Source organism: Cherax quadricarinatus, chromosome 16, assembly GCF_038502225.1.
Source record: "Cherax quadricarinatus isolate ZL_2023a chromosome 16, ASM3850222v1, whole genome shotgun sequence".
NCBI classification, from domain to species: Eukaryota; Metazoa; Arthropoda; class Malacostraca; order Decapoda; family Parastacidae; genus Cherax; species Cherax quadricarinatus.
The window spans coordinates 42515896-42522937 of NC_091307.1; the positions used below are offsets into that span (position 1 = coordinate 42515896).

The following is a 7042-nucleotide window of genomic DNA, read 5'->3' on the forward strand; positions in this document are numbered from 1 at the left end:
TCAGGACCACCTGTGACCAGAGCGCATAACCGGCTTCTCGTTCCACTCCAGCGGGTTCTGACCGCCCTAGTAATGAAACCGGCAGAATCGAAAACTATCATTCCGATATTTGTAATTATTAGGCTTGCCTCATTTCAATCAGTTATTTAATTTTTGAATTATTACTTCAATTAGGACGAATTCTTATTTGTCTTAAATTTCATGAGAATTTAGTTTATATTTAATAAAAAATGTTTATATTTTTAGAAACTATTTTTTCTTCTAAGGAGGAGGGAGTTCCTTGAAATGCTCTTTAAGAATCTGAAGGGGCTCCTACACCTTCACAGGCCCCTCAAGGAAGGTTCCTTGATGCTGGTGAGGGGCTCTTCATCTGGGGGATTGGATCTGTTCTCCAGTTCCCTGAATTGATCCTGAATACCTTCCACATGCCCCCCACAGGTGCTGCATAATCCTACTGGTTTAGCGCTTTCCTCTTGATTATAATAACCTTCACGGGCAGTTTGGCATGGGGCACTGTCTTTCATATGAAAAGAAATGTTTGGAATTTCTTTCAGTTTTATTTATTACTTTGAGTTCTTTGTGTTTCCAGGATCCTCTATGATTACTTTAACTGGCTATTTCTCTAGCCAGTGCCTCCTTCCGTATTCCATATAGACTGGCCCCTTGGAGAATCTCTCTGATTCTTTGCCTTCACCTGATTAGGGAGAGTCTCATTCATTCTAGGTTGCTTCTTTGCTCCTTTTTCCTTATTGGAATGTGCCTTGAAAATGCCACAGAGTTAATTATTTCTAGACACTGTTTCGGATCCATATTGTTTAGGATATCTTCCCAGCTTGTTTCGTTTAGGATATAGCTTATCTGATCCCTTTGGATGTTTTTGTTATCTAAGTTGAATTTGTTGATGCCACCCCCACCCCCCCTGATAACTCATTTCATTTTGCTGGTCAGCAGACCTTCTCATACAGGTCTGAATTTCGATTAGTTTGTGATCCGAATTTATTGTCGTTGATACTGCTTTATATGGTACCAGATTATCGTTATTATGAAAATGAGGTCAAGAGTATTTTCTTCCCGGGGTTATCTCCGCTATCACATTATTTGCCATATGCTTCCATTTTAGGTGTGTTAAAGTGAAACCATCCAGCAACAAGATATTTGGTGCTGGAAGATTTTTCAGGAAGTAGTCAGTTTTAAAGAACTATTCCTTGAATTGTTGGGAAACTACATCTGGTGGCTTGTATACAACCATAAAGACCAGGTTTTGGTTCTCAATCTTTAATACCAACATTTCAAGTAAATCGTTTGTGGTGTATATTAACTGAGCAAGAGAGAGGCTCTCTGACATAGAGGCTAACCCCCCTATTCCTCCCCTTTTTGACCGAATTTTGTGTCTTATCTAAATAACTTGTACTAGTATCCGTATTTCGTTATCGCAGTGATATTTTGCGTGGGTCTGTCTGAAAGCCAAAAACATTGCATTTGACTGTCTGAGGAGTTTTAGACCCCTGTACATTTGCAGATACAAATAATGTTGTATTGCTTGTTTATTGGGGGCTTAATTTGTTGCCACTAATAACTGTTGTTCTGAGGTGGTGGGCCACGTACTGTGTCTGCACTTCTAGGCTCAGAGGTGGTGGACTAGTTTTGTCATTTCCTGCGTCGACATTTATATTTTGAAGCCGATCACACAAGGATTTTTTTTTGTTGCAAAACAAACGTGAAGATTACAATATATATATAAAATTGGAAAATTAAAACCATTGTATCACTATTATTATGGAAACAATGAACTGAATGAAGCGGTGAATTGTTAAAAAGTTTGATGTCAGTCAGATGACGCATTTATCAGTAAACATATATATTCAATGGATTTGCATTTATTATCGATATTAGTATACTGATAATTTGTAAAACACAGAAACACTTATCAGGTAATATCCCCTCCATAATATGTATAAGTTATCAAGGAGTGAAACATTTCAAATTAATTATCCTTAGTTATAAAAAGAAAAACCATACAGATGTAAACAAAAACTGGAAAAGTGAACACCAGCAAGCATCAGTTTCACTCTAGGTTCTTGACGAATTAGGACACAAAACTAGTGAATGTCTGAAGCCAAGCAGAAGAAAAGACTTTTGAAAGAAATCAGACGAATTCCAGGAAAATTGGAATGGGCTTAATAACAGTGATGATAGTGCACATGCATTCGCTAATAGTATAATGAGCCGCCTGTGAAAATTCGAGCACGATTCAAAAAGGAGTTTTAAAGCCATAAAGGGTAAGAAAAGAGGAAAAAATATTAGTCACCTACTTAAAAATCCCCCCTTTCAGAATGCCTAAATAATAAAAAAACATTCAAAATATTGACAAAACAAGGTCTAAAAAATTATTCAGGAGCTGGTCTCTGGCAGGAGATGGTCTCTGGCAGGAGCTGGTCTCTGGCAGGAGATGGTCTCTGGCAGGAGCTGGTCTCTGGCAGGAGATGGTCTCTGGCACACTAGTTATTGTAATAATGTTGGTAAAATTACCATTGATATATTAGGCATAAGGACACCAACACAACTAATGAGACATTTTATTTTGACATTAGTTGCACTTGTGTTCTTTCATTTAACACATTAATTATTAGCTCACAGTTATATCAATCTGGGGAAAACGATGACAGGTTACATTTACTTTTTGAGAAAACTCAAAGCAGCAAAATGTTCATACTGATGCAGTGGTAATAATGAACTGAAGAGATTCAGAACAGAGAGATAAAGTGGATCCTGTCGAAGTGACATTTGACTCTAAAATATTTATGAAGTATAATGTGAAAAATTTTGCAAGCATGGCAGCCCAAAATTTTAGTACCATCAAGGTGTATCTTGTACTAACTTGACATCAAAGGCTGAAACCTTAAGTGTGCTCCACTTTCTTGAAATGCTTCCGAATTATCAATGATGAATTATCTTTAAGTTGACGCTATTTGATTGGAAGTAGAAGTTTCGCCGGCGATGTATAGGAGGCCATTTTACGTACACAGCAAATGCCATCGAAAGCCCTTCCTTGCCTTCACGTCGAAGTCTGCGAGAAAACGCTTGTACCAACAGATGTGCAATAATCAGCAGCCACGCGCTTGTTCTACATCTGTAAGAATCATTATATCATTTGTGATCATTATTTCATAGAATGATTCGTGTTTGATATTCGTAAAGCGTTTAAGCATTAATTAAATCTTTGATATACAAACATTTACTAGTTTCCTACTTGCATGTTTATATTACTATATACATCTGAATAGCTGCATGGTGTATATATCTGTTTTATGTAATCATTCAGGAGTTAATGAAGAATGAAATTGCCAAATTTAAGAAGGGAACATTGAAAAAAAAATTCTTTGTTGAAACAAATAATTTTGAGTTTTCTATGTACTATAACAAACGCTTCATTACGATATAATTATAGCCTCTTGATTGACAATGATTTGGAAGGATTATAAATGTGCTGAGGTGAGTAATAGTTGTTAACTTGTAACTTATGGAAGAAAATCTCACCCAACCTTTGTAATACCAAAAGGCGGGTAGGTATACGGAGTGAGAGTCAGAGAGAGAGCGAGAGAGAGAGAGAGAGAGAGAAAGAGAGAGAGGGAGGGAGGATGTTGTTGAATAAATGTGACTGTTGCAGATGTAAACAATATTTACAAAGCAGTAAGACTGCAGAGTACGACAGACTGTCGTACAGTAAAGTTTCTTGCCCAAGTTAGTGTTAGAATATAGTTGTTAGCCTGTAGTAGCAGGACGTTCGTCGTCAAAGTTGTTGGTGGAACTCTTGTTGTGGGAAAAGTTGTGGGCATGTGATTGTGTGAGTGTTCCTCTTTCGCCTGAAGTTGTGGAAAGTTGTGGAAAAGTTCAGGTGTAATGTGCCGTTGTCCATGCTACGGACAGAAGATGAAGGCAGTAAAGCTGTCCAGAGGAGTCGTAAAGAAAATGAAGACAAGAATCTGCAAATTGCGTAGCAGTTGCCTGGAGTTAGGTCCAAATGGACACCAGGATCTGGAAAGGGTTGGGGAGAGAGTCTGGAGGAATAGGAACGAGAAGAGTGTCAGCGGGAAGAGAGGAGAAAAAACATATGCGTGGAGGCAAGGGGAGAGAGAGGGAGTGGACAGAATAAGAGAAAGAAAAAGATATTGGCAGAGGAGGAAGATGAAAGACTTTATTAAACTATTTTGCAAAATTAGATACACCAACAGCATGGAATGCTTTTTTCTCCAATATGATAGTTATATAGTAGGAACCAAAGCTATGTTTCTATGTAACATTCCATAACGCAAGATGTAGTTCAGTAGACCACTGAAGACATGCTGAATGAAGACATGCTGAATGAAGACATGCTGAATGAAGACATGCTGAATGAAGACACGTTCAGTGAAGACACGTTCAGTGAAGACATATTCAATGAGTATATGATCAAGTTCTCCACAAAGCATTCATCAACTACAGCAGCATCAAAGATTTCTTTCCGGTTGAGCTGGTTTTTCCAACGCTTGAGAAAAATCATCTAAAGTTTAGGGAATCCCATACGCGAGAGAAATGGAATATTTATGAAGATTTCTTAGCCATTCAAGAGAGGAGGGAATAAGGTTTATGCAGTATACACAAGTGGAAAGTGAGGGAGGAATTACAGTAATATGGATGACCGAATGTATCTACGTACAAAGATACAGATTAATAGTGTAGTCATTATATTTTTTAAGACAAAACAGAGTTATCCTACTGAAAAGTTTTTTTTTGAAAATATTGTGTGAAGACATGACATCAGAAAAGGGCTTCTTCTCGAAACTATACATTAGAAACATACTCGTCCGTACAAAGGTAAACGAGAATTTGAATATTCATTGTATACACATTTGTTCAATCCCATAATGCACACAGTACAATCTGCATACATGAAGTGGTCTATGAGAGTAAACATTTCTACTCACTGCTGGGTCATCATACTATATTCAACAAGACAGGCACACGTACGAGATGATGTGCAACTGCTAACATTAACATACAAGTGATGTGAACCATTCAAAGAGTCATTGTTCATAACATTACGTGAATTCACATTATACAGACATTAAAAATACACACACACACACACACACACACACACACACTCCTACAACAGGCCTAGTGTCTAATCGACATGTGCCTAGGACAAAATGGTAACTAACACACACACAGACACAGAGACACAGACACACACACACACACACACACACACACACACACACACACACACACACACACACACACACACACACACACACACACACACACAAGGGTAACAAATAATGGCAAGAAGAGAACGAGCCCCTGGTTTACCCGACGGTGTTAGGAGGCAAAACCTAAGTGCACTAGAGAATGCAAAAAGTACAGAAGGCAAAGAACACGGGAAAATAAGGAGATTAGTCGAAGAGCTAGGAATGAGTATGCACAGGTAAGGAGGGAGGCCCAGCGACAGTATGAAAATAATTTAGCATCGATAGTCAAGTCTGACCAGAAACTGCTGAACAGGCACATTAGGAGGAAGACAACAGTTAAAGACCAGGTGATTAAGCTGAAGAAAGAAGGTGGGGAACTCACAAGAAACGATCACGAGGTATGTGAGGAGCACAATATGAGATTTGATGAAGTATTAACAGTAGAGACAGGAAGGGCTCTGAGAAGGCAGCACAGAGGGAAACACCAACACGGAATATACCAACAGGTGCTGGATGACATACAAACAACGGAGGAGGAGGTGGAGAAGCTAAGTGACCTTGATACCTCAAAGGCGAGGGGTCAAGACATCTCCCCTTGGGTCCGTAGAGAGGGAGCTGAGATGCTGTGCATGCCACTAACAATCTTCAACACATCTCTTGAAACTGGGCAATTACCCGAGGTATGGAAGACAGCAAATGTAGTCCCCATTTTTAAGAAAGGAGACAGAAACGAGGCACTAAACTACAGATCAGTATCTCTGACGTGTATAGTATGCAAAGTCATGGAGAAGATTATCAGGAGGAGAGTGGTGGAGCACCTGGAACGGAACAAAATTATAAATGACAACCAGCATGGATCCATGGAAGGCAAATCCTGTGTCACAAACCTTCTGGAGTTTTATAACAAGGTAACAGAAGTAAGACATGAGAGTGAGAGGTGGGTTGCCTGCATTTTCCTGGACTGCAGGAAGGCCTTCGACACAGTTCCTCACAAGAGATTAGTGCAGAAGCTGGAGGATCAGGCATGTACAACAGGAGGGGCACTGCAATGGATCAGAGAATACCTGGAGTTTACCTGGAGAGAGTTCCGGGGTCAACGCCCCCATGGCCCGGTCTTTGACCACCTGACAGGGAGACAACGAGTTATGGTACGGGATGGGGTATCACAGTGGGCGCCTGTGACGTGCGGGGTCCCACAGGGGTCAGTCCTAGGACCAGTGCCATTTTTGATCTATGTGAATGACATGATGGAAGGGATAGACTCTAAAGTGTCCCTGTTTGCAGATGTGAAGTTTATGAGAAGGATACAAAATATCCCACACATAGAAGAGAGGAGCTTCCGACGACGTTACGGTCTGACTTGCCTTCTCAAGTGTTAAACGTAATTTATTCTCTCCCAAACTCTCTACTCTTGGGAACTCTTCACTCCACTGCCTTCCCTACATTTCCGGTCTTTCTAATCTCAACAACTCTCTCCCTTCCTTAGACATCAAATTTACTTTCCGCCAGACTAATACTCTTCGCACTCATCTCGTTTATACCTCTCCTCCCTCTACAGATGTTCCTGGTGTCTACTTTATTTCTTGTTCCTCCTGTCCTCTTCAATACTTTGGACAAACTGGCCGATCTCTTTCTGACAAACTTAGGAAGAACAGAAATAGTGTTAGGCTTGCCGACACTAACAATGCTCATTTCTGTCACGTCAGAGATCACAGCCATCCTATTGACTGGTCTTCTGCTAAAACTTGTCTTCCCTACTTCCAACTTTAACAGTCGCCATCTGGTTGAATCCTCCCTAATACGCAACTTTC

General features: G+C 39.9%; 1 long non-coding RNA gene across 1 annotated transcript in view; it reads right to left on the minus strand.

Moving 5' to 3' along the window:
- Nucleotides 1-2576: 2576 nt before the first annotated feature.
- The window catches only part of LOC138852800 (uncharacterized), an 84754-nt gene continuing 80288 nt past the window's right edge, over nucleotides 2577-7042 (minus strand). Inside the window, exon 3 of the long non-coding RNA XR_011392087.1 lies at nucleotides 2577-3130. This is a non-coding gene — a long non-coding RNA (uncharacterized lncRNA). The remainder of the gene's footprint in view (nucleotides 3131-7042) is intronic.